The sequence below is a fragment of the Gopherus flavomarginatus genome, chromosome 5 (assembly GCF_025201925.1).
Source record: "Gopherus flavomarginatus isolate rGopFla2 chromosome 5, rGopFla2.mat.asm, whole genome shotgun sequence".
Classification (NCBI taxonomy): Eukaryota; Metazoa; Chordata; order Testudines; family Testudinidae; genus Gopherus; species Gopherus flavomarginatus.
The window spans coordinates 47,003,705-47,031,657 of record NC_066621.1 but is presented as its reverse complement, the minus strand read 5'-3'; the positions used below and the strand labels follow the sequence as shown (position 1 = coordinate 47,031,657).

The following is a 27,953-nucleotide window of genomic DNA, read 5'->3' as shown; positions in this document are numbered from 1 at the left end:
GCACCATGTACCTGTGGCCTCAGTGCTGTGAGAATATGCTCTGTACCATCAAGTAGGAGATCAGTGCTTCAGTTCACAATTGTAGGCCCTGATTCTGGGCTGCACTTCTCAGAAGGCACAGCCCAGGCTGGTGGTGCATGTGGCAGTGGAGGAGAAGACAGCTTTGTGCTACACTTGCAGCTGTGTAATTCTGGGGCTGTCAGAGCCAAATCAGCCCCAGGAGCTGCAACCTAGGTATGCATTAGAGCAACGGCCCCCAAAAGGATCATCCAGCAGCCCAGAACAGCTGGAGGTCAGAGCAGTCTGGCTATATCTCAGCACACCTCAATACCAAGGATACAAGTGGGGGAGCAGTGAAGGGCTGTTATATCAGCCCTGTGATACCCAGAGGAATTCCATGAGGAGGAGATCCAGATCCTTTATGCTGCAGCATAAGAGGCTAAATTCACCCCAGGTTTGCCCATGGGGAAAGGAGGAGAAGGACTCCCTAGGTGCTCTCTTCTCTATTGAAATGGTGACTAAGTCCCATCAGTCAAGATAGGATTTATTGCTTATTACGCAGAATAAAATGGTGCTATTCAGGAACCTGGTGTCTAGGAAGTGGACCTCCCGTGTAGATTGGTCCAGGCTGAGGTTGATGAAAACACCACCCTAGCCACCATGGATGTAGAGGCTTTCTACACAAACATCCCACACACAGATGGAATACAAGCTGTCAGGAACAGTATCCCTGATGATGCCACAGCACAACTGGTTGCTGAGCTCTGTGACTTTATCCTCACACAGAGTTATTTCAAAATTGATGACAATATATACCTCCAGACCAGTGGCACGGCTATGGGCACCCGCATGGCCACACAATATGCCAACATTTTTATGACTGACCTGGAACGCTTCCTCAGCTCTCGTCCACTCATGCCCCTTCTCTACCTATGCTACATTGATGACATATTCATCATCTGGACCCAGGGGAAGGAAACCCTGGAAAAATTCCACTACGATTTCAACAGCTCCCACCCCACCATTAACCTCAGCCTGGACCAATCTACACGGGAGGCCCACTTCCTAGACACCATGGTGCAAATAAATAATGGTCATGTTAACACCACCCTATACTGAAAACCCACCGACCGCTATGCCTACCTTCATGCCTCCAGCTTCCATCCCAGACACACCACATGATCCATTGTCTACAGCCAAGCACTGAGGTACAACTGCATCTGCTCCAACCCCTCAGACAGAGACCAACACCTACAAAATCTCCACCAAGCATTCTCAAAACTACAATACCCGCATGAGGAAATAAGGAAACAGATCAACAGAGCCAGACGTGTACCCAGAAGCCTCCTACGGAAAGACAAGCCCAAGAAAGAAACCAACAGAACTCCACTGGCCATCACATACAGTCCCCAGCTAAAACCTCTCCAATGCATCATCAGTGATCTACTACCCATCCTGGACAATGATCCCACACTTTCACAGGCCTTGGGTGGCAGGCCAGTCCTCGCCCACAGACAACCTGAAGCATATTCTCACCAGTAACTGCACACCGCACCATAGGAACTCTAGCTCAGGAACCAATCCATGCAACAAACCTCGATGCCAACTCTGCCCACATAGCGACACCATCACAGGACCTAACCAGATCAGCCACACCATCACCGGTTCATTCACCTGCACATCCACCAATGTAATATACGCCATCATGTGCCAGCAATGCCCCTCTGCTATGGACATTGGCCAAACTGGACAGTCCCTACATAAAAGGATAAAAGGACACAAATCAGATATTAGGAATGGCAATATACGAAAACCTGTGGGAGAACACGTCAATCGCCCTGGCCACACAATAGCAGATTTAAAGGTAGCCATCCAGCAGCAAAAAAACTTCAGGACCAGACTTCAAAGAGAAACTGCTGAACTTCAGTTCATCTGCAAATTTGACACCATCAGCTCAGGATTAAACAAAGACTGAATGGTTAGCCAACTACAAAAGCAGTTTCTCCTCTCTTTGTGTTCACACCTCAACTGCTAGAAAAGGCCCTCATCCTCCCTGATTGAACTAACCTCGTTATCTCTAGCCTGATTCTTGCTTGCATATTTATACCTGCCTCTGGAAATTTCCACTACATGCATCCCACGAAGTGGGTATTTACCCAGGAGAGCTCATGCTCTAATACATTTGTTAGTCTACTGCTCTGAACTCCGCTGTTTTGAGTAAGGTGCCTGTACAGATGCAGCCTTGGCTGCAGAGTCCTAGTTCCACAGGTGCTGCTGATGAGAGAAAGGCAGCCTTTAGCTGATTTGTGAGTCACTCTCTCCTAGCCTATGCTAATCTGGGCACCACCCACTTTTGCAGCCAGAAAGGGTGCTTTCTGGCAGGAGTGCACGAAAGTGACTCATCAAGAGAGAATGCAGCAGCAGGTATCCAGCCTTTCTGATGCTGCAGGGTTATGACTCAACCCCGCGCTAGTGGGGAGTCTGAATCCAGCCAGAGTCTGACACGTGCTCCCAGTGTAAGTACAGATCGCTGCAGGCTCTGAGTGAGCGAACCGCTGCAGCTGAACCCCCCCATGCTTTTGTCAAAGGGAAAGCAGAGAATGAGCGAGCAGGAAGAGCCACTTCAAAGGAGAGAGCCCAGTCTGCCTTCTTCCCCCGGGGTGCTTCTGTTACCTCCTTGGGCGACTTCTGCTGAACAAAAAGGGAGGTTCGCTTTCCTGCAAGGGGTTTGCTCTGTGTGGGTGTGTACACACGTGTTCGGTTTCAGTGCTGTTTCTTTAAGAGGGCTGTGCCCTGTGAGTGCTGAGAGGCTAGTTACTGTTTCTTGTCACTCCCCCAAAGATACAGCTTGGCTGCGCTCTGCTGTAATGGCACGGAGACCACCCAGTGTCTCGATTTTTGGGGGTGGATCCCTCTGATCCCATCCTATCCGGCTCTTAAAGGGACAGTGCTTTGTTGGGAGAACACTTGAAGAGCCTTGACAGTGATGAGTGGCTCCAGACACTATGTTGCAACAGCAGGATAGGTCTTCTTGTCACACTCTGCTGATGTTTTGTTGGGACATGGTGGTTTTATGTTATGAAGGGTTATTTAGTCCTGCCTCAGGGCAGAGGGGTGGATTTGACATCTCTAGGTCCCTTCTAGCTCTAGGCTTTTATGATTACCTCCTAGGAGCAAATATCAGGGAGTAGCCGTGTTAGTCTGTATCCGCAAAAACAACAACGAGTCTGGTGGCACTTTAAAGACTAACAGATTAATTTGAGCATAAGCTTTCACGGGTAAAAAAGACTTCTGAAGAAGTGAGGCACGGGTAAAAAAACTTCTGAAGAAAGCTTATGCCCAAATAAATCTTAGTCTTTAAGATGCCCCCGGTCTCCTAAGAGCACTGAACTCAGAGAGGGTGAGGTAATATCCTGACATTGTAGGCAGTTATCCTCCAAGAGGGGAATTCTGTGCCACTATGCACATGCAGAATTCATGTCCATTATAGATTTTTTTTGTTTTCCTGCAGAACAATAGATTCTGATGAGAAAGCAAAAGGAAGCTGTGAGAGGTCACGCACCCTCTCCTGGAGTGGTCCCTAGTGGGTGCATCGGTTAGGGCATGGGGAGCAGCTGGGAGCAACATAAATCACTGCTTGGGGGGCTGGGGCTGGGCATATGTGCGAGACTCTGTCTCTCTTGCTCGCTACCTCCAGCACCGAGGGGAAGGGTGTTTCTAGGGCAGACTCGGCTCTTGTGCTGTGTCAGGGTTGAGTGCAGCCTTGCCGCTGAATCTGTGCCCTGTGTGTGTGTGGGGGGGGAGGTCTGCAGGGTGACCCCCCATTTCTGTGGAGCTAGTGGCCTATGCTCCCCGTTGCTGTGCCCACCTTGCAGGGGCTGTATTTATTCACATGGACAGTCAGTGCAAGTTCTCCTTTTGTAGTATGTGGCCGCAAGTAGAGCGAGTGACATTTTTGGAACAAAACTAGTTTTTTGGGGGAAAAAATGCAGATTGGGTGATCCCCAAATGTTTTGCAAATTTGTGTCAAGAGCGCCACATTGTTTCACATGGAGATCTTTGAAACAAAATGTTTTTTAATCTAATTTTTATTTTAAAATAAAAAACATTGAAAACGCCAAAAATCAAAACACAATGTTTTGTTGGGCCTGAGGCACAAATTTCCTCTCCCGACTTTTTAGAATGGCCAGCGAACCGAAAAATCCATGATTGACCAAACCCTAGGGATAAGTGCTCTGCCCCTCTGAAATTCAGGCTGCATAGCTTGAGCCCAAGCTGCTGGGCCGTTCAGTAGCCTTGTTTGTTTATAAATTCCCCTCCCTTTGCAATGAACATTTCTGTCAAAGGCATTGCAGAAAAGGAAGATGATTTTCCCTTTACCGGGAAAGGCAGCTCTTGCATAGCAAGGACCATGTGCCGGGGGGGGGGGGGGTGACGGACCCTCTAATCTCATCCCTGATGCCCGCAGGTGGCGTTAGCGGCCTCGTGCTATTGCAGCAGCAGCAATGCACTCATGGTGTGTGTGTGTGTTAGTCATGGAGACTTTCTACTGACGTGGACGATTTCACGTGAAACCTCCTGCTGGGGACTAGAACAGAGCGAGCTTGTAGCTCTGCAAAGCGGCCAAAGGGGGCGGAGGCGAGCTGCCTTGTGGGGCTGGGAAAGGAACCGTGCAGACATCCTGCTTTGCGCCAGTTAAAGGGAAAGCCAGCGAGAGGGACACAGGGAGGCTGCTGCTTCTCCATCCCAGGCAGAAGCAGAGCAGCGGCTCGCGGGGAGCCCGGTAAGTGCCACTGAACGCCCCTCCCCACGGCTCCGCAGCCTCCCTAGGGGAGGGATGTGGGAGGCTCATGTCCGTCCTGTTTCCAGCCTCCCCTTCGCCAGCACTGGGACCCGGCGTCTGCCTTCGCCTGGGGGAGCGCCGCGGTCAGTGCTGTGCAAATGCACTAGGGTTTGCGAGTGCCCCTTCGCTGTGCATTGGCTTGCAGCCGGGCAGGGATTAGGCTGGCGCTGTGTGTGTGTGTTTCCTTTCTCCCTCTGTAATGCAGAGACAAACAGTGGGCTTACATGCTATTCGCTGCAGTGAACTCCTCTACTGCTACGAGGTGGGGCATAATCTCCCCTAGCTCCACTCGAGGTACCTCCACCCCCAGTTTGTTGCATTACACCCCCTTTTTGTAAATGTTGCTTGCTTTACCGTGAACTGCATCTCAACCTGTCTGCTCCAGGGCAGCAGCATTTCCAGTGAGGAGGAGGTGTCACTGGGACCCGTCCACCTCCCCCAGTCAGTGTGGCTCACCCATGGTGTACTGGAAAGTTGGGCACATTCCTGTTGCTGCTTCTTTCCCAAAGCTGCTTCCCCTCCCTGCACCCGCAGGAGATAAGAGGAAACCAGTGAGTTGAGCATTGCATGTTCCAAGACCTGATTTGTTGTTTTGTTCCTGTAGTTTTGCACTCACAGGGTGTCTGGAAGGTACCCAGTGGTTGTGGCAGGGACTATGAGGTAAGACTCTGGGTTTCTGTTCCTGGATGTGACACTGACTTGTCTGTGACCTTGGGCGAGTCCCTTCACTTCCCTGGGCCTCAAGTCCCCCATCAGCGAGCTGGGAATGACTAATTTGTGGTCTGATCCATCTCAGCTGTGTGGTGATAAACATTCATTAATTAAGCTTCGTAAGTCTCTCTATGGACTGATGGAAAAATACAGGGAGTGCAGGAGGTGAATGTTGGTTTCTTCTTACTTCTACCACATTAAGACTGTGGCTGTGTGTGTGTCGTTATATTAAACCAAACTTTCCAAAGCACCCAGCCTTTCTCAATCAAGATTTCTTACCTTTTTAATTCATACTTCCTGACAGTCTGCTGGAGTCTAGCAAGCTTCAGGGTAGAGTGCAAGGTGCATTTACTTGGTTTATCTATTTTTTTTTTTTATTTGTTTAAATTCCCCAGTGGATAGAAGCCTTGGTCTGGGACTTAGGACACTTGGGTTCTGTTCTCGTCTACTGACCTGCTGTGTGTCCTTGGGTGAGTTGCTTCACTCTCAGTGCCTGTTTCCTCTCCTGTCCGTTCTCTCCCTTGCCCATTTAGAGTGTAACCTTTTTGGGGCAGGGGCTATCTCTTACTAAGGTGTGTGTGGTTGTGCAAGGGGCTGCACAAACACAAAGGTGCATCAGTCTCTGAGCCACTACTGCATCAGTCTAGCTGCTACTGTAATACAAATAGCAGCATGGTGGTAGCTGCTATTTCAGGCTGCAGCGGCAATGATTCTGATCAATGTTACTCTCTGTAGATGGCTTTAAATAAAGCTAGCTGCAAATAGATACTCAATGGGTCATCAAAATAAAATGGTAAATAACAGATCCTTCAGAATCTTATGTGAGAGGATTCTGACATTAGCTAGTTTCTCTAGACTTGCTGCCTACAGGGCTAGCTCAGCTGGGTAGCCTTGAAAGCAAGGCCATAGCAGACTCCTTACAAAAAGAGTTAGTTATTCTAACCTATGCCCCAGAAAGTAAGTACAAGTCTTTAATCGGGAATTACCTCCCTTGACAGTTGCCCCACACTGAAGTTCTTATCTTCAGGATTTCAGCTGTGCATTATTTTATTTGGGTTAAAATCCAACCCTGTAAGTCATGTTATCTCTTATCACTATGTGTGGGCCAGTTTGTTTTACAGTGGGACTTGGAGTAAGGCTGCTTATGTGGAGAATCACAATGATTCCATTATTTGCAGGAGGAGATAAAACATGGATCAAATCCAGACTTTAGAAGAATTATAGTATGGGAGTATTGTCCAGTAACATCAATGGTCAATTTTTAGATCTAGCAACCTTCTTAATATCCTATCAAGACACCAGAGACCTAGTCAGATTTCCTGTCACCATCCCAAAAGGGATATATACAGTGTTTGGTTAACCGATCAGTATAAATGATAATCTGAACAGGCCCATTCGCTTCCCTTACTGCCCTTCCCATTCATTTGGGTATTGGCAATGGATAACATTTGCATGACTTCCTGGTCAGCGCAAAGGACTTGAAGCTTGTGAGCATGGAAATAGGTCCCAGCTCTTGTTTTGTCTGATCCCATATTCTAGATTTCTATCTATGCAATGATACCTTGGCATGTGTCATAGCTAGAGAGAGGCTTGAGGTAAATGTTTGGATTTTATACGTCCTCAAAGTTTGGGAGCTGTTTGGGTCTGGGGCTTTGGTTCAGGCTCATCTCTAAGGAGAACTTCACTGATCTCTAATGCACTAGGGTACAAGCCTCATATTTCACATGCATGTACAATAACTCTCTTGCATAACATCTGTCATGATGAATATTGTGAAATACTTCAGAGGGAGGCCAAGCAGAGAGGGAGCTTTCTGGAGTTGGGGCAGCAGAAAAGAAAGCAGAGAGGGGAAATGTGCAGAGCTGGAGTGGAGTGAAAGATGAGAGCTGACACCTGAAAATAAGTGATCAACACTTCCTTCCTGGAGTGGTGCTTAGGATGGGGTACAGTGCTTACTACATGGAATAGTCTTGCTGGGATGTGTGTCCTGGCTGTACAAAAAATTTAAAATAGATTATTAAAATCTCAGAAGTATCAAGGGATCATCTTTTCACTGCAACCAAATAACCCCAAGGAACTGGAGAGGTCCCACAGAGAGGGAGTGACCAATCGATAACCCACTCTTGGGAGGGTGCATCCAGGTGTTACACAACGTCCCTGTATATCCCCCCCCTCATCCTTGCCCAGGCACAAGAGATGATGCTGTGCAAGCCTGAGAATCTGGCTCTACAGCTCAAGTTGTAAAGCCCAAAGCCTGAGTCTTTGGAACTCCCTGTTTCAATACCTGCGTTGTCCCAGATGGCAGCCATCTTGCAGACTTGGCTGAATCTTCACTAGGCTGAGAGCCCAACCCAGACTTCATCTCCTAGAACTAGCTGAAGACACACAATCTCTCTCTATTCTGGGATAATTACCAAGTGCGTGGCAACTGTGGAGAAGTGGCACACTTTGGTGAGGCAGCTGTGGTAAGAGGGAGGTGGCTCCAACTGCCTTGGGAAAGGGAAGATCTATCCACATCCACTCCACCTGAGTGGACTGTGCTCCCCTAAGCAAACTGGTGGTGAGGTTTTCTGAGGAATCCTGCCAGGCTGGCTCTCACTTCAGCTAAACAGTGCTTCCTTTTCTGGGCCCTCGGGCTCAAGTGGGCCTCACTCACTGGGTTACCTTGGGAAAGACCAGACTCAAGAGGCTCCACTTCAGCACCTCTCCACCCTTTTCCCTTCAGACAGCTACCCACACCACATTACCCAACTGCCATTATCTGGACATCACTCCATTCATCTCTCTTTAGAGCGCCTCAGGTAGTTCCTGCACAAATTCCTTCAGCTCGGTATCTGCAGCAGGACTGTGATTCATAAGCTGCACGACCTGCCAAGGTGTAGTAATTGGTTTAAATATAACTAGACCTACAGCTTCCTTTTCAGTTGACACTGAATGTTGGAGCCATACGGGGACCTGCCTGACCACTGGTCTAAATTAGAGCAGTCACAGGGCTACTCCAGCATACACTCTGTGCTCTGGATAGTCTGTTTCTTAGAACATTGTGCCCTGGCCACACCCCCAGCATATTTCTCATCTCCTGTCTGTGTCTGGGGCATCTAGGAACAGGGTTAGTGCAGAACCCTTCCACTAACTCCTCAGTGCCCAGGGAGGCCCTCTGCACCTGAAGTATTTTCAGTGGGCTGTTAGCACCCACTTTAGGGTCCCTCATGTATGCTGCTAGAGTGGCATAAAAGGTCATTAGCATAACTGTGAGTCAGGCCCCTCCGGTGTGTAAAGTCAGAGGCCTATGTTTGTGAAGAGAGAAATTCAAAATATTTTGTGAGATTGTCCCAAGCTGTGGAGATAATATGTAACAAGCTTTGGTTTGGAACGCTCAGGGCTGGCCGAACTCTCTAGTGAGCGCACTTAATATATTGTATACATGTTACTGCAGAGCATAAGTCTGTTCAGAATCATTGCCATTATTTCTCATTCTCCGGACCGCTTTATCAGAGACAGACACAGCCTCTCAAGGACCTACCCTCACTCGCATTTGCCTTTCTAAAAACTTTCCCCGGGAAATGGCACTGCCCACCACTGATTTTCCATAGATAGGGAGAAGGAGCCTCAGCTGGTGTAAATAGGCATGATTCTGGGAAGTCAGTTGAGCAACTCCTGTTTGCACCACTGAGGATGTGTTCCATAGTGTGAGAACCATTAATCTGTATTAAAGTACAAATAGAAATCCAAACAGTATGCAAAGAGAATATTCATTTCATGACCAGGCACTTCCAGATTTTGAGTGCCTAATGTTACAATTGCCTATGTAATCTTAATTCTACCTCCTTGTACATATCCATTATGGCAGACTTTAATTATTGAGGAATAGCATGTTGTATGTCAGATGCTTTCCCTTCTATAACTATAGATAAGATGCTGTGTATGCATGTAACACTTTTCAGTTCTCTTATAACTGCATTAACGTTGATAAAGGGAGGACCCATGTATTATACTAAGCTGTGGCAGCCCACTTTTCTTAGGTGCACTTCAGAGAATGGGGCAATTAACTGCCAAACTAACTTAGCTGTTCACGTCTGCACAGCAATGTTTTCTTAGGTGTAGTGCAGGTGCTCAGATACCAAGGTGATACTGACCTTCTACAAATCTTGAAATAGATCGGGGTCGGCAACCTTTCAGAAGTGCTGTGCCGAGTCTTCATTTATTCACTCTAATTTAAGGTTTTGTGTGCCGGTAGTGCATTTTAACATTTTTCAGAAGGTCTCTCTCTATAAGTCAATATTATATAACTAAACTACTGTTGAATGTAAAATAAACAAGGTTTTCAAAATGTTTAAGAGGCTTCATTTAAAATTAAATTAAAATGCTGATCTTATGCTGCTGGCCTGCTCAGCCTGCTGCTGGTCTGGGGTTCTGTTCACCTAGGCTGGCAGTGGGCTGAGCGGGACCGGTGGCCGGGACCCCAGCTGGCAAGGGGCTGGCAGCCAGAACCCCAGACCGGCAGTGGGCTGAGCAGACCGGCAGCAGGTCTGGGGTTCCATCTGCTGGCTCCTGCCAGCCAGGGTCCCGGCTGCCGGCCCCATTAGGCCCACTGCCAGTCTGGGGTCCCAGCCCTGCCCACATAGAATGAGTACCTACCTTCTCCCTGGTTCTGGCCCATTCTCTTTCTTCCTCTCTGCACTGAGCACAGGGCTGGGGGTGAAGGGTCTGGCGAGGAGCTAGAATGAGGGAGGGGGCTCAGGGTTGGGGCAGGAGGTTTGGGTGTGGAGCGCTTATCTGGGCAGCTCCCATTTGGTGCGAGGGGAGCAGGTGGGAATGTGGGTGGCGCTGGAGCGTGCAGGAGCTCCCGTTTGGTGCTCTGGGTGGGGATGGTGGGGAGTGCAGGAGTCAGGGCATGGGGTTTGGGGGGACTCGGTATGTGTGGGGGGTGCCAGAGTCAGGGCTGGGGTTGTGGGGGGTGGAGTACAGGGATCAGGGCAGAGGGTGGGGGGGTGGGCTGGGATCGGGGGTGGTGGTGGTCCCAGCACCCTGCCCTGAGCGGCTCACGGCAGGGGGCTGGAGGGACATACCCTGATTCCACCCCCCCTTCCCCAAGGCCCCGCTCCTCCCTCTTCTCCGCCTCCTTCCCGGTCTGAGCAGGGAGGGCGCTGGGGCTCCTCTTCTCCACTCCCTTGGAAGGGCCATTGTTGGCAGGGAGGGAGAGGAGGCAGGGCACGAAGGAGCATGCTGGGGGAAGAGGGAGCTTGTCTGCTGGCGGAGCCTGCCCTACAGTAGCAGCCGGTAGGACCAAGCTTCTGCTCCCTGCCCCTGCCAGAGAGAGTGGTAGGTGGGGGGTGGAGAAGAGCGGGCTGAGCCGGGCAGGATTTTTAATGGCACGCTGCTGCCTGCCAGGGTCCCGGCTGTCGGCCCCGGTCAGCTCGCCGCCAGGGCCAGCGGCAGCCACAGCGTGGTATTAAAAATCGGCTTGCATGCTGTCTTTGGCACGTGTGCCATAGGTTGCTGACCTCTGATATGGATGGTACCAAGGCATTTACCTGGAAAGCTAAATGAGCTGCAAACGTCAGCCTATGTTTGGCAGCATATTTTTCTTTTGTTGTTCTATTATTACTTTGTGTTGTGTGCTTAGTATGTAGCATGTTGTGTGTCAGTATGGCTTTCTGTGTTTGGTTGTTTTTGGTCTGAGGTAAGACCAGTTGGTGCAAATAGCAACTTTGCCTGTCCGAACTGGTGCAGCTATACTGCTGGTTGTCATCAAGATAAATACCCAGTGTAGACAAGACCAAAACCTTGTTTCCTCCTGAACTCTATATTCTGCAGGATGAAATTATCCGGTGCTTGGGTTTTCCTGTATGACTGTACCCTACAGAAGTCATAAGCCCTTAAGGAAGGGGAATTGTAGTGAGATTCACCACTGCTGTCATCATCCAACCTAGCAGTGAATTTCCATAGGTACCAGAAAGTAAGAACGTAATAATGCACAAAGTATTTAGCTGGAGGAAGAATGAGGCAGGGTGTGAAAGAGTGCAAGCGTATCTGATTCCACATCACTCTCTGCAAGGCTTTAAAGAGGCCATCAATAATTAGTGAGCCCTACTGGTTTTCTGGGGACATTAAGTAATGGAATAATTCAAGCTTTTCTTGTTTCAGTGATGCCTGTAGCTCTGAAAACTCATTCTCTGGCCTCTCCTTCAGTGTGAGTCCAATCTTCAGCTGATGTGAATGTTCTTTGTGTGTTGTGGGTGTTCTTTTCCCCTGCCCCCTAAGTTGTGTGGTGTGCCTCACTCTGTCCTGTCGCAGTCTGTCTCAGTTTATTGCTGAGATACTCGACATTCAGGTTTTCAGTTGCTGCCATGACAGAAGGGTGTGCTGAATGTTTCATGGGGAGTGGTTAGGACTTGCATGGACAGTTCCTAGTTATCACTAATGGTAGCCCGTAGCTGTCCCTGCTACAGTCTGAAAAAAATATATATGCATAGTGGAGTTGATGCCGCAGGGGTCTGGTAATAAGCCGCAGACTTTCATCTCTGCATCGTGAGTTCAAATCTAGGCCAGGTCACTAGCGATCAAGAGTTGCTTTGGATGTCAGATGTTAAATGAGTTTGCTAGTCTCACTCCACTTCACCTTACTGAAAGCATCGTAGCCTTAGCTGGCTCTGTTATTGGCTACCTCAACAGAGGTGAAGGACTGAATGGGCCAGGAGACAGATCTCCCTTCTCTTGTGCAGGAGGGATACCAGGTCAGAGCTGAGGCATTTTGGCAGGCAGTGTGCATTCCCTTGCAGTGCTGCTGCTTGTGATTGGTCTGTGGGTAAACCAGAGGACTGCAGTCTGCAAGGCTGGGTTCTGTGTGGCCCTGCTGTCATCTGGGAGGGGGCTTCCATTGTTTCGGTGGGCCTCACCCATTACTCCCAGTCTTCAAATAGGCTGGGATCTTTTACCTGTGCTGCATGCTAATAAAAATAACATGGTAGCACTTCATAAATAACACTGCTTTGCACAAACCCAGAAAACCTAACTACGAATATGTAGGTTTGCTCTGCCCTGGGCTCCCATTACTCACCAGCATGGAGGCAAATCTCTTTGTTCAGGTTACTTAAAGGCAGAGATAAAATTGAATTGCTTGGCTTCGCCAGGTAGCAAAACTGTGTGTGCTGCAGCTTGAACTTTGCAACATCACCCAAAATGAAACAATATGGATTCTGATTTTAAAGCTCTGGCTGTCAGTGGCTTGGTTTCTCCTTTGGGCAACTTCCCTTTACATGTCTGCAAATATTAAACTCTTGAAATACTTACTTTTTCCCATGACAGCTGCTTCTGCAGCAATTATTGCTTGAGAAGGGGTGTGCATGCTGGAGTGCGTGTTTATTCTTCGACTTCGTGTCAGAGGATATATGAATGATTTTTTAAAAAAATGGTGCTGTTGAGGTCTCGGATTAGAGCAGCCCAATGCAGTCTCTTTGTAGGGAGGGACAGCAATGCAATTTGATGTTAGGTTTTAAATGAAACATTTTATACTGTAATTAGCTCCTGCCCTTGTTTTCCACTGCTTGGTGCTGTTGTCCCTATAATGAAGTTGAATGACCACATACTTTCAGGCCTTCCTGTGCCAATGTTCTGCCAGTGCTGTCTGTCAGCCTGTGAGGTATTAAGATTTCCTGGCCCAACTCTCCCTTTTCCCTAGGTGTGAACAATTTACCATGTGCTTTCTAGTCAGAGGCCTACAGGAAAGAAAAGAGGGGTTGGTACCAACCAGGTTCAGGAGCAGTGACCTGCTGGAAGCCCATCCCTCCACCTCTCCAACTGTTGAGATTCTTGTTAGTGATCAAATTCAACAAAACACTAAAGCGTGTGCTTAAGTCCAGTCAGTCTGTGCTTTGCTGGACAGAGGCTAGACTGCTGGACTGTGTTTAGATATGCTCTGGGCATTATTACTTTTTGCATTGCAGTGTCACGGGGGGCCTCAGCCAATACCTGAGCCCCATTGTGCAAGGAGCTGTACATATACTTAGTGAGAAACAATTTCTTTGCTCCAAAGAGCTTACAGTCTAAGTAGATAATATAGACAGAGAGTGGGAGAAGTGAAGGATTATCCCCCTTGTTTATAGATGGGGAACCAAGGCATACAGAAACTTGCTCAAGGTCATAAAGGAAGTTTGTCAGCGCCAGCTTAACGGCAAGACTGTTTCCTGCCTGAAAAGGAGGTGCCCAGTTAATTTAAGCCCTTGCTCCATGTTATCTGGCTGCTGTTGGAGGAGAGCAGCCCCCTCTCCTTTCCCTTCTCCTCCCCCACCCCCACCTGCACTGCATAAGGGAGAAGAAAATTTCTGTTTAAAGAGAGCTTTAATCTTGCCACAGTGGCTAATGTAGGATCACCTGAGGAAGTTTCCTACTTGTGCCTGGTAGTGGGTAGATTTTTTTCAAGCCCTGGACACGCACACATTCTGCATCCCCACCCTGGGATACAGAGGCCACCTCTTGCTGCTGCCACGTTCCTCTCCCTCTGACGTTTCATACAAGACGCCTGCACTCACTGCATGCAGTGGCAATACAGTCTCTGCTCTTCCAGTTGGGCGAGGCCACTTTAGCTGCATTTTTGTTCTTCCCCTTCCAAGCAGATTTATTCACAGTGCCTCAGACACAGCTAACACGAAACTGTTACTTTTAGTTGCAGCTCCCAGACAAGTTCTGCTTTGCCTATAAACTAGCATGGAAAGGGGAGTGGAAAGCCTGATCTTGGCAGAAGGCGAATACAGGATCTTGTGAGTAACTCTATTTAAACAGCTGATTGTTCCTACCGTTATGGTGAAGGGAAGGGGAAAGTGAACTGTACAGTGAGCTCTCCGTGCTGGAGGAGGAAGAATGCCCACCTTTCATTTTGCAGATGGGGGGGGGAGGGGCAGGGGTAGGGCAGGGAAACTGAAGCACCAACCTATTCAGTGGTAACATATGAAATAAGTTCTAGAGAGCTGGGAATTGAACTCGGAGCTCCTGTGCACTAGTCCAGTGCCTTACCCACAAGTTCTTCCTTCCTCTTTGGGTTCAAAAAGGGGCTCCTGGCAAGCCAGGCCATAATGTGGGGCTGTAAGGTTGTGCCTAATAGCTGATGGTGTGGTCCAAGCCCATGGTTTGGTCCAACTTGTGTGAACTGGGCCAAGCCATGTTAGAAATTGTTTTGGAGCCAGCCCCCGATGTGTGCCCTCCTCCCCCATTTTTAAGGCATGGTTCTAAGTTTTTTGGGGATTGGTCTTTAGGTGCTAGCCAAACAGTATCTACAACATGGTTCATTAAAGACCATGTCTGAACAGCACTGTCACACGTGGCTACTGTATCAATCTAGCTGGGGTCTTGGTGTGGTTTTTTTTACCAAGGCTGTTGGGAGGGGGAGACAGAACCTGCTCAGAGGCTCACTGATGTCAGTGGAAAGATGTATTTGATCAGGCCCCCAGGGAGCCTTTCACTTCGAGATGTCTGGTTTCAATCCAGCTCAGGGCATTAACAACTGGAGTTGGTTACTGCGCAGCAGGAGTTTGGGGGCCGGTGTGAAGCAAGAAAGCCCACCGGCCCACTAGCATGCCAATTGTGACTGGCACTTGTGAGCACTCTTACAGAGCAGGCAAGGATTGAAAGGGGGAACGAAGCGTGAGTAGCCCTTCTTCCCCTAGAGCAAGTGGTATGAGCAGGGCCTGGCGAAGGCATTGCTGCTGTCTGTCACATACTTATTCCATGGCAGAAGAGATTTCAGACACCTCCATTAATCCGGCTCCTTTCACTTGTCCAATGGCCAGCGCAACCGGGCTAATGACAAAGGGGGAGGTAACATGCCAGGTATGGAGCCACCTGGAGAAATGTGCCCTGTCTAAGAAACATGCCCCAGGATGGCTTGGTGTCTCACGAGATATGGTAAAATTCCTGGCAATGTATAAAATCAGGGTTCAAACACTACTGTGCCATGAAAGACACTGGCAAGGTGGTTAGCACCCTTGTGCCAGGGCAGGGAAAAATCTAGCGTCTCACCCATATGATGGTCTGTGTCTCTCCCCCAGTGTATACAGTAGCAGCTAGCTTGAAAAATGTCTTGTGTATTTCACTACCATATTCTCTGAGCCTTTCAAGTGCACGCTCTGCACAGTCTACAGTGGGAAACTTATATGCACAGAACAGGGAAAACTGCACTCTTCCAGATGAGGAAGTGAACCAGAAGTAGAGGAAGTCTTGCACACTGCATGAAATGGTTATTGAAGCACACTGGGAATGGGGTAGAAGGAGCAGGTGCAACAGTGCAGCTGTAGTGCCATCACTTTCAATCTTAGATACTTGTAATGGAGCCCGTTTCTTTGGTATCTGAGCCCTGCACAATGTATTTATCCGCCCAGTACCCCTGTGAGGTAGGGAACTGCTGTTGCCCTTCCATGCAGTGGGGATAACTAAGGCTCAGAGAGATTAAATAACTTGCCCAAGGTCACACAGGAAGTCTAGGGTGGAACAGAGACTTGTGCCTGGGTCTCTGAAGTCTCTGGCTAGTGCCCTAATCACTGAACTGTCCTGCCTTTCTACTTCAATCTACAATAGTGCTGCAGCCTTGCAGAGTGACTTGATGTAAGCTGATGGGGGAAGCCTGGCTCCAAGCACATGCAATAATGCACAAGTAGTGGCACCACTGCAACTGCAGTACTCTTGTGTGTGGCTGTGGCAATAATAAGCTGTTTAAAATTTCCAACTGTTGCAGCTCCATTTGTGGGGGTGGTTGCAGTTTTAGGGTAACGGCACTTCTACCCATCTCCCTCCATGGTCCACTTCAGAAGTGCCTCGTCAGGTCTACAGTCATCACCTGTCTCTGGGCAGGGACCCCCATCCTGCTCTCTTCTGAATGGAGGTTTTAAGGCTGCACATCCCTCTGCCTTACACTGTGATATCCCAATGGAGCCGTCTGCCTAACAGCCGGTGCCTGTGCTTTGCTTTCTCTCCAAGGGCTATGAATGGTGTATTGTCAGCAGTTCCAATTACCACACAGCTCTTTCTATGTAAGCACCTTTTATCTTAAGGTAAAAGCATTACAGAGAAAACAAACTGACTGATTTTAAACCTACCAGGAGCCACCCATCAGTTCTGTGGGGTCCTAACAGGCCGAAGTCTTCCCAACCCTGCTCTAATGGCTGTCCCGCGTCCCCTCCCCCGCCCCCCTCCTCCCCAGATAGAAGGGCCTGTCCATTTTGCTGGATCAGAAAGAAGGCTCTGATTTACTTTAAAGGCAGACTTTTTATGTCAGAGGTGGCCCCCCCTTTTTTTTTTTGGTAGGTCTCTAACAACCCTGTTTGAACCAATGTATGCAAACCACTCCTGGGAGTGGTACCTCTCTGAAGGCATTTACAACCTGACTGATGCACCTTCCACTGTTTTTTTGTTACTTCAGGAGTTCGGGTCCCCCTCCCCTCTGGAGCTGTATGCAGTCCCCAGCCTACAGTGTTACATAAACTTAGTGCAATATGGCCCCAAAACCTATGGCATGGGATCAGTACTAGTGCAAACAGGACCCCTGAAGTTTTGAACAGTGTAGTCTGACCTTCCTTCTAGCAGAGTGAAATGATGCTTTGGTGGGAACAGGAGTACTGACAGCGCCTTGTCTGAATTAGAGTTTCCAGCACTAGTATCAATGTTGCAATTTATCTAGGTACTTGTATGGCCATCTACTGGAGTATTTGTGCCCCTCACAATTAATAGATTTTTCTCCTCACAACACCCCATTTTTACAAATAGGGAGCTGAGACAAGGTAGATGAAACAACTTGGCCAGAGTTGCACAGGGGGTCTTCAATTGGGAATTGAATCTGGGTCTCCTGAGGTCCAGTATGGTATCCAGTAACACCATCCTCCCTACCCCAGCCGTGGGAAAGCTTAAGAAAAGTAGTTTTGTCTCAATGTCTGATGAAGAGGAGGGATAGTCCAGTAGGATGAAGGATGGCCAGTTGAGGGCGGGGGTGAGGGTAGGACTTGGGACACCCTGGTTCAATTATTTGCTCTGCCACAGACTTCCTGTGTGACCTTGGGCAAATCACTTTAGGTGCCTAACTCCCATTGATGTCAGTGGGAGGTAGGTGCCTAAATACCTTTTGCAGATCTTGGTCTCCCAGTATCTCCAATCTCCATCTGTAAAACTGGGATAACCGCATGGCCCTGCCTTACGGGTATTCTGAGGCTAATGCACTAAAGATGGTGAGGTGCATAGATACTATAGTAATGATAGGCCAGGTAAGTACCTTAGGTCTGTTGCATTAAAGCGTGATCTCCCTTTTTGGTCGTTTCACTTCCCTCTCCGGTTTTACATTGCTCCTTCAAAACAAACCTGCATCTTGCATTTTAGAGACCAGGTAGGTAAGGTAATGACTTTTATTAGACCAGCTTCTGTTGGTGGAAGGGACAAGCTTTCGAGCTTCACAGAGCTCTTCCTCAAATGCTCTACGAAGCTTGAGATCTTGACCCTTCCACCAACAGAAGTTGGTCTAATAAAAGTCATTACCTCCCATTATTCAGTCTGTCTGGTATTCTGGGATCAACACAACTACAGCAACATTGTAACCATCCCGCATATTGCCCATAAGCTTCCTTTTCAATCCATTGGTGAAAAAGCTCTCAGCCTGTGTGCGTATGCAGTGGGCATTCTTGTTAGCCTGTCTCATTCACTGGACCTGGCTGTTTTATGGGAGCATTTTAAATCAGTTATAAACCTGTGCCTGTGCAAAATTACACTGCATTGGTCTGACCCTCGTTGGCTGGATAATCTATGGGATCAGTCGTCTTATCACTCGGTTTGCAGTCAGAAGTTTGCTTGACCCAAGTAGTTTTTGTCTTTCAGCGTAAGTTTTGCAAAAACTGTGGGATGGGGATGCACCAACCTCTCTCTCCCTCCTGTTCTTAAAAGTGCAACGGAATATAATTAAGAGTGCAACGGAAAGGGCTCAGATCCTACAGGGACAAGTGCTGTAGATACATAACCACAACCAGCCTCCAGCTCTAACCGAAGGAAGAAGTGATTTGCAGAAATATTTCAACAGATGGTCTGAATTTGGCTCTGGAAGAAAAGATGGTGCAGTGACTGCTGTGCCTGGTGTGTGGGCGTATGCATGAGCCAAGCTCTGCTCACTGCTGGCGATCCCTTTGCTATGTGAAGGACGTGGCATAGGATGTTTGTCCCCCTCTTGGGCTTGTATAGCATTGAAGGGATGGGCATGCTTATTATCAGCAGCAGTGCAAAGGCATCCTTGAGCTGCTCCTTCCAGGCAGATCGTGGTAATTCATAGTTTGTGGCAGACAGGGTGACACTTTGCAAGTATGTGCACAGCCTGCTCAGATGGGCATATGTGTACCCAGGCACCTTGGTGTCACAACGTTCATCTGTCAGCTCAGTGCAGAAGTGATATCTCCTACATATGGATTTGCTGATCCCAAAGGATCGTTTAACCCAGACCTAAGGGTATGGTACATTCTGATCTGCTGGAAAGTCATAACAGTTTTGTTAGTGTCACACAAAGTTGTTAAAACTAGTGCCTAGACCTCCCAGCTGAGATCAGGGCCCTGTTATGTCAGGTGCTGTACAAGCACATAGTAAGACAATTCCTGAAGCACTTGTCATGTAAATAGACATTGTGGGAGAAAGGGAGTATCAATATGCCCATTTTCCAGATGGGAAACTGAAGCACAGAGGCCAAGTGATTTGCCAAAGGTCAGGAAGTCTGTGGCAGAGCGCCCAGTCTGTTTCCTTAACTGTGAGACCATCCTTACTCTATTGTTAACCCAGTTGTCTTATGAGAGCTAATATCAGTTTTAATAGCGTGGTTATTGTATACTGTAGGCCGGGTGGTGTAGAGCAGTGTTTCTCAATGAGTGGACCAGTGCTGGTCCCTGAGATCTCCCTGACACAGTTTAGGAAGGCAGCAAGTGGGTCACTGTTATCAAAAAGGGTGAGAAACCCTGGTTTAGAGGCTACAGCACAGGGCTGGGAATTGAGAGAGCAGGGTTCTTGTGCAAGCTTTGAACAAGGGGATAATTTTGTAAAAACCCTTGAAGATTCTCAGTGGTATGTGTAAATATATGTATTACGCAGAACCTATTTATTGAGGATCAGCAATCATGTCATAGACAAATTATTCTGGATGTACCTGGGGATGCGGGGGGGGGGGGGGGCATTGGCCAGTACATGTGTAATTTCACACATAATAATTGTCTCATCTGATTTATTGATGTGTAAAATGTGTCCCACATCTACTTTCACTCAAAATATACATATACAAAATGTGCTTAAAGCAAGAAAAGATCCTATATCCAGGACTGTGCGTGTTTTGTTTGTAGTTTTTATCATATACTGGAAATAGCTAAACAGCTTGTCTGCTTTAAAGACTACCAAAGAGACTGCTATTTCACAGCGCCTGATGTGAGAGAGAACTTCAATGAATCACTTTATGCTAGAGAATCCAGAGTCAACTGGATTTGCGCTGTTGTAGTTGCCTTGGAAATGCCAATGGTTGGCATAGAGATAGTATCCAGAGGCTTCCCCTGTGTAACCATTAACCTCTTTAGGGAGGAAGTAACCAGTGCATCCCTGTTTGAAATGCACTTAGATAGGAGCCATTTTGTTGTGTTCCTAGGCAGCGTCAGCAAATGTGGAGATGGGAGGGGAACCGTGTGATTTGTGATGTTGGAGAGGAGCAGGTATGGCTCCTGTACCCATGAAACAAAGGGCTTGGTGGACTCAATAGACTCTCTTGTGCCATCCTGTATCCCCACCCCTACAGCTCTGTTCTCTGTTGAAGGGTAGAGCAGGTATGGCCCCTTCTGAGTGGTGAAGAACATTCAGACTGCCATATTGGATTAAACCAGTGCCCTATCAAGTCCAGTATTCCTCTCCATCAGTGGGGTGTGCCAGCTGTTTCAGAGAGAGGTGTGGTTCAGTTATGGGATAACCTGCCCTGTAGGAAAAGTTCCCTTCCAACACCCAATTGCTAGAGGCTGATGCCTGAGAGTTTATACCCTTTCGCAACTCTTGCTTGAGTTTCTTTAACCTTTACTGGTGTTACTCTGGATGCCCTTGTTAGCCGTATAAAGGTCCAGTCCTTCTCTGAATGCTGCTGAGCTCTTGGCTTCAATGACATCTTGTGGCAGAGAGTTCTGCAGGCAAATCATGTGTTTGCTGCTTTTCCAGGAGGACTGTTGGAGGCAGCTGTCATTCTCTGCTGAACCCTGCAGTGGGAAATGCAGGCCCAATGGGCAGTCTATAAAAGGACTTATAATTGGAAATCCAGAGAGTCCAAGCTGTGCTCCACGATACCAGAATTAGTATTACATCTTCAGCTGGTTTCAAAGCGGTAGCTGTGTTTAGTCTGTATCAGCAAAAACAATGAGTACTTGTGGCATCTTAGAGACTAACAGCTGGAGTTATTTATATCCTGTGGCAGGCAGCACTACTTTATATATGGCTGTTCTCATGCTTACTACAAGTACTTCCTCTAAAATGAAAAATTTAATAAAAATCTGTCCTTAGTTGCATCAAATAATTTTTTTCCTTCAGATTTCTTTATATTTAGCTCATAATGATCCTCCCCACCCCCCAGAAGAAAATGTCTCTTTTTTTTCTTAATGTGGAAAGCAAGTATTAGGTTCAAAAGGCCTTCCTGCCTCAGGGCTTGTCTACACTTAAAATGCTGCAGTGATGCCTCTCTAGTGCTTCAGTGAAGAGACCGTCTACGCTGACTGGAGGGGTTCTCTCTTCTGCGAAGGTACTCCGCCTCACCGCGGGGAGGTAGGCTAAGACAATGGAAGAATTCTCCTAGCACTGTCTGCGCTGGGGGTTAGGTCAGTTTAACTGCATCGCTCAGGAGTGTGGATTTTTCACACCCCTGAGCAATGTTGTTACACTGACGTAATTTCCTAATATAGACCCGGCCTCAGTCTCTCTCACTTGAGGGTACTGTATTGACTTCAGTGGGCCTAGAACAAGCCCTCACTTTGGAAAGCAGATCATGCAAACTAAGGCTGCCTCCTCAGGCAGTTGTGAAAAAACACTCCCCTCTCCGTCCCGCTTCTGTCTCTTTGTTGGAAGGAATGAGGAAAATCTTGGGGAGGCTGTTTCTCTCTTCCTCATGAGATGGGGTAGGAGACTGTGTTGCTTTTGCTCCCCCTCCCCATGTGTATAGTGTTTTCCCTCTTAGGAATTATCCCTCCCCTCCCCCCACCCGGAGCTGTATGCTGATATAGCTATGCTGGTGCAGTTACATCTCTCTCAACTCCCCAGGTTAACATTCCTATTGCAGAATAAAGGTGGCTTTAGCATATATGGCTTCCAAAGTGATATAAGCTAAACCAGGAAAAAAGCCCTCTTTGGCTAGAGTGTGTCTACATGGGAAGTGATACTAGTATAAGATAAACCAGAATAACCACCTATGTAGACAAGCCTTTAATTACACTGTGCAAGCTCCCTCTGAACACTTGGCCTCAAAGGGCTGCACTGTTTGAATGTTATGGGAAGACTTTGTTCTCCCAGAGAGTTTCAGTGTGGTGGCTGTTGTGTTAGTATATAAACCTAATCGCACAACTCAGAAAGGCAGTTACTTTTAACAGGGCCTCTTTTCCCCACTGTCATGGTTTAATCCCCACTCTGAACCTTAGCGTCCAAAAGATGGGGTACCAGCATGAATTCCTCTAAGCTCAGTTACGAGCTTAGAACCTGTAGCGCTGCCACCAGCCAGGAATTCCAGTGCCTGGTACACTCTGGTCCCCCCAAAACCTTGCCAGGGGACCCCCAAGACCCAGTCCCTCTGGATCTTAACACAAGGAAAGTAAACCCTTTCCCTCACCGTTGCCTCTCCCAGGCTTCCCCTCCCTGGGTTACCCTGGAAGATCACTGTGATTCAAACTCCTTGAATCTTAAACAGAGAGGAAAATTCACCTTTCCCCCTCCTTCTCTCTCTCTCTCCCTCCCAGATTCTCCCTGAGAGAGAAAGTAATCCTGACACAGAGAAAATTAACCTTTCTCTCCCCCTTCCCTCCTTTCTCCCCACCAATTCCCTGGTGGATCCAGACCCAGTCCCCTGGGGTCTCACCAGAATAAAGAAACAAATCAGGTTCTTAAACAAGAAAAGCTTTTAATTAAAGAAGGAAAAACAGTAAAAATTATCTTTGTAAATTTAAGATGGAATAGGTACAGGGTCTTTCAGCTATAGACACTGGGAATACTCTCCCAGCCTAAGTATACAAGTACAAATTAAAATCCTTCCAGCCAAATACACATTTGCAAATAAAGAAAACAAACATAAGCCTAACTCGCTTTATCTACCTAGTACTCACTATTCTGGACATATAAGAGACTGTATCAAAGAGATTGGAGAGAAACCTGGCTGCACATCTGGTCCCTCTGAGCCCCGAGTGAACAACAACCAAAACTAACAGCACAGCACAAAAACTTCCCTCCCTCAAGATTTGAAAGTATCCTGTCCTCTGACTGGTCCTCTGGTCAGGTGACAGCCAGGCTTACTGAACTTGTTAACCCTTTATAGTCAAAGAGATATAAAGTACTTCTGTGCTATTAACTTTTCTTATCTGTTTCTGACACCCACACCCTCCTTTCTGGAGAAGGCACCCTGTAGATCTAGGGGGGCACCGTTTGAGTCTAAATGTGTATGGCAAGGTCACAGGCAGATGACTTCTGATGCACCTTCTGTGAGAGCAGAATGCAAAATGTTGTAGGCCCTATATAAACAATGGCTATTTTTCTTATTTCTTGGCAAACAGTGGTTGTTTAAACAAAGAGCACCCCATATAAGTATTTAAGGTCAAAGGATGTCTCCCTACCGGATCTTAACTGCTTTAAGATTGGTTAAAACTAAGGGCTCGTCTACTCTTGAAGCACTACAGCAACAGCGCTGTAGTGGTTCAGTGTAGACGCTCGCTAGAGCGACAGGAGAGGCTCTCCTGATGGGAGGGAGGAATTCTTCTATCCGCCCAGTGCTGTCTACACCGGAAGTCGTCAACTTTACTACATTGCTCAGGGGCATGGATCATGGGATGCAGCTGTGACCTTCCATGGCAGTGGTAGGATTTTGCAAGGCAGGTCACAAACATAAAGGTGGTTGCCCTGTAAGTGCATGGTCACGCGTCCCCTCTCTAGCTTTCCAGGGAAGGTCATGTGGAGTCAGTACTGGAACTGCCTCTGTTCATGAATGTACTGCATCATATGAGTGCCCGTTCACAGCCTTGGAACTATCGTGGTCTAGTTAATAGTTAGTCCTGCCATGAATGCAGAGGACTGGACTGGATGACGTCTTGAGATCCCTTCCAGTCCTATGATTCTGTGGGATTTTATGGGAGGGTAAATGTCAGCACTTTTTTCTTTAAGACGCTTTACAATTCCTGTGCTCTGTTCCTTCTCAAGAGCTGGTATGACTTTTTTTCAGGCCTACAAAGCATCAGTTCTGTGCATAACCAGGTGCCTGTGGCAGAGGAACAAAGTGGGCCAGGGGGCTCTTACTCCATTCAGTCTCCCAGGCCCTAGGGACCGTACAAACATGGGCATGCTTTGGAAAGTGCTCTGTGTATGCGTTTCCTTGGAGGTGTGAAGAAATATGACCAACCTCCTCTGCTCTTCCTCCCTCCCCACTATTGCACGCACTAGGGGGAGGTGACAGCACTCAACAAATATAGCCCTGGTGTGAGCAGAGCTGTCAGAAACACTTCTCTAGTGATAGAGTTCAGGGATTTGCTACCTCTGTATTAGAGAGGAGAGGCTGCTGGGATTGCCTGCTTTTCCTGCCAGGGGAGAGAGGGCGTCAGGCCTCTGCTCAGGAAATCCTGATCTGTTTTTCAAGTCTAGAAGGCTAATAGAACAATTTAATCCCCTTCCCCACCTCCTACAGATGCCCACCTGGGAATGGGTACGTGAACTGAGGTGGGAGATCCCCCCGTTAAACAGTAGGGTTCAGTATAAGGCAGGGGTGGGAAAAAGATGAGCCTGATCTGGCCCATCTAACATTTCTGTCTGGCCCACCAGGCTCTCTACCTGCCCCTCACGATCTCTGCGGTGCAGCAGGGTGCTCAGCCATGGCCCCACGCCACTCCTGGATGGTGGTGGTGGGGAGGCAGCTTTGCCTCTGCTCCCTCCCCCAGCACTGTCCTCACAGCTCGCTGTGGGGGCAGTGCTTGTGGGCGTGAGCAGTGCATGAAGACCTGCTGCCCGCCTCCAAGGGGCACTCAGAGATGTGCCAGCATCCTGCTGCTTCTGGGAGTGGCATGGGGCTATGGTATGCATGCATGCAGCAGCTTGCTTGAGCACCCCGCTGTGCCACTGGCCAGGAGTCACCTGTGGTAAGTACTTCCTGGCCAGAACCTGTACCTCACACCCCCTCCTGCACCCCAACCTCCTGCCCTGGGTCAGAACCCCCTCCTGCACCAAACTCCCTCCAAGACCCTGCATCCCCTCCATTAATGTAGTAGAAATGTGCAGCCTGTGGTGACTTACCAAAATTCGTGGAGTGGCCCCCCTGTGAAAATTATTGCCTACCCCTGGTATAAGGGGTTGGGATCGGGATCATTGATCAAGGTCAGTTGCCCTCTGTGTCTGTGTCTGGATCAGCTCCCTCCCTTTTGTATGGTATCAAACCCCTGAGACTCAGGCAGGTGATTGGCAGCTGGCTGCTCAATGTGGAACTCTGAGGTCTACCCAAAGTAGTACTGCAGCTTATGGTAATGATGATGTCCAAAGGGCTCCTTTTTTAAATGCTCTCCTCATGCAGTCCCCATTGCTGTATGTCTCCGAATGCCCCCTAGGATCCTCTCCCTTCCCCATCTGATAACATTGCCAGGCCTCTTGGTGCTTCCATTCCCCTCTCCTTTATACCGTTTAAAGGTGAAAGCGGACATGTCTGTGGCGCTTCTGGGGCCTGAGTGCATGTGAAGCGTTGAGTCTGTGTGTACCGTGGCTGGGGAGTTGAGGGAAGAATAGTGATTTGAAACTGTTTTTGACTCCCTTCTATCCCTAAACTGCCAACAAAATGACCCCTCCCTCCCAAAGCCCCCCTATACCCCACGCAGAGTTTTGATGCTGAAAAGGGAGAAGAGCCAGAGATCCCATTCAGTGCACAAGGGATATGGCTAAAACAACAGCAGTACTTGTGGCACCTTAGAGACTAACACATTTATTTCAATATAAGCTTTCGCTGTTGCTATTTCTTTATACATGGACAGTGCTCTGATACTGCAGCAGTATAAAACCCTAAGGTAGATGATAAACTGCTTTGCGCTCCCTAGTTGGCGTGCATTGGAGAAGTGCAAGCTATTAGCATTATGCTGAACATCCACACACCCTGTTACGCGCATTGAAGATTAGAACCTGCCCCCAAATTGGTGGTGATTTAAAAAAAAAAAAAAGCATGTAGGCTGCTCTTCTCACACCTGGGATGGGATTTTTGAAAGTACCCAAATTATTTAGGAGCAGAAGGCCCGTTGCCTTTCAAATCACTCTCTGGTAGACACCCGGGATGGGATTTCAGGGGTAGGGTCCCCCTAGGCTTTACTTAGATAGCGCTAGTTTATAGAGGCATTGTCTAGACTAGGGTTAAAAGATGTAAGAGTTACCAAGTTAAATCAACCAGTTTAGCAGGTGCTGTTAATATATAGTTGTTTTGTCTAGAGTTTTGAAAGGCATTGGCTAGAGTGCACTAGATAACTTGATCTAATATCAGACCTTTAAATCCTAGTCTAGACAAGATTGTTTTACTTTTGTGCCATTCCTCGATACGACTCAAAACTGGGTTTGTTCTGCCCTTTGCCTTGGGCACACAGGGATTGTTTGAATTAATATTATTTGTACATGCCTTATTAGGTCAGTAAAGCGCACACAAATGTGTATCTTAGTAGCCAGGTTAAGCAGATCCTATTGCCTAATAACGATATCCTCTTCTCTGTTTGGCAGGAGTTCCTGCCAGATGTCTAGGTGGTGACTCAGGATCATCCAGTTTTGAAGTGAGGTGGGTGGGTGGGGGTGTGTGTGTGTGTGTGTGTGAGAGAGAGAGAACAGATCTCATAATTCTGGTGAAATACCAACATGTGCAAGAGATAAAGCTTTATTGGGAATTTGCTGAATAACTAATTGACAAGATATTTCTAATAACACTTTCAGTATATGTTAATAGACTTTTTTAAAGCCAGAAGGAACCAATCTGATCATCTAGTCCTCCTGAAGAACACAGACCACAGGGAGGAAAAAATAAAAAAAAAAGTGTTTGCTTTTAAAAACTTTGAAATAAAGAATTGAATCTTGAGCCGGCAGGGGAATGGACTAGCATAAATGATCTAATATATCTTTTTCCATCTCTATTTACATGAGTCTGTATGCAAAGAATCATGGCCTCATTGGGCCCACAGTAAGCCCATGTGTATATTAGAAATGTTAGAGCCCCACAGGTGCTGCAGTGCAGCTGCGTAAACACTCACCACTGCAACGGAAGGGGTTCTTCCATCCCTGTAGCAAACCCACCTCTCTGAGAGGTTTTTTCCTTGACCTACCACTGTCTACACCAGGGCATAGGCCAGCTTAACAACATTGCTTAGGAGTGTGGATTTTTCACACCTCTGAGCTATGGAGCTGGATCGACCCAACTTTTTAGCATAGACCTGGCCTGAGTTGTCAAAGTTGCAAAGAGGGTGGGCAATTTAGTGGAGGAGTTGGCTCACCAGCATTTAGTAGTATAAGATAGGGTGAGGCAGAAAAAATGGAGCCACATCCCTTTTAGCCCCAAAGGGAAATAGAAGTGTGTCCAGTTGGGTCACATAGGGGAACATTGTTCTCTTCCATTGCCGTGGAAATCTCATCGAGGGGTATGTGTGTGGTGAGTGAAATGGCATTGCCTGTGGTGGTGATCCTGTTGGAGAATGTCTGCTTGTGGGGATGGAGGGAAATGCCAGGTTTGGGACAAGGCAGGAGAAGATGGGTCCCAGAGATGTGAGTGAGGTTAACAGAAAGTATCGATCCTGCATTCCTTTCTTTTGGTGCAGTGCTGCAGCAGCAGCTGAGTGTCAGAGCTCTTGCTGCCTGATTTGTAGCATTGGAATATTTGTAGTAATAGCAGAGACTTTCTGGCATTTGGTGCTGTCATTCAGCATCTGCCAAAAGGGATAACGTAGGGGGCAAAAGGTTTTTTAAGAAGGAAAACAACTTAAAGCCTTATACCAGACTATGAGATTCCCTGTCTCTGGCCAACAGCCAATAGGTGAGCTTCCTTTGTACAAACTCTCTCTGCAGGGCTCCTAGCTATCCCAGTTCAGCTTATGCCCCTCAACCCTGACCTGCAAAATCCCCTGTCCTGGTCCCATCCCACAGCTCTGTCAAAGCACCCCAACACTGATCTAAAGCACCCCCC

The 27,953-nt window shown here is 47.8% G+C and overlaps 1 protein-coding gene across 6 annotated transcripts in view; it reads left to right on the top strand.

The window, feature by feature from the left end:
* Positions 1-2,428: 2,428 nt before the first annotated feature.
* Positions 2,429-27,953, top strand: part of SLC25A22 (solute carrier family 25 member 22) — a 134,974-nt gene continuing 109,449 nt past the window's right edge. For 2 of the 6 annotated variants that reach the window (XR_007774384.1, XM_050952942.1), the window contains exon 1: positions 10,763-10,834. The gene's annotated coding sequence lies outside the window, so the exon portion shown is untranslated. Of the gene's footprint in view, positions 2,517-4,689; positions 4,784-5,045; positions 5,106-10,762; positions 10,835-14,246; positions 14,314-27,953 lie in introns of those variants that run through there. The other 4 variants (XM_050952944.1, XM_050952943.1, XM_050952945.1 and 1 more) reach the window with 4 other exon arrangements.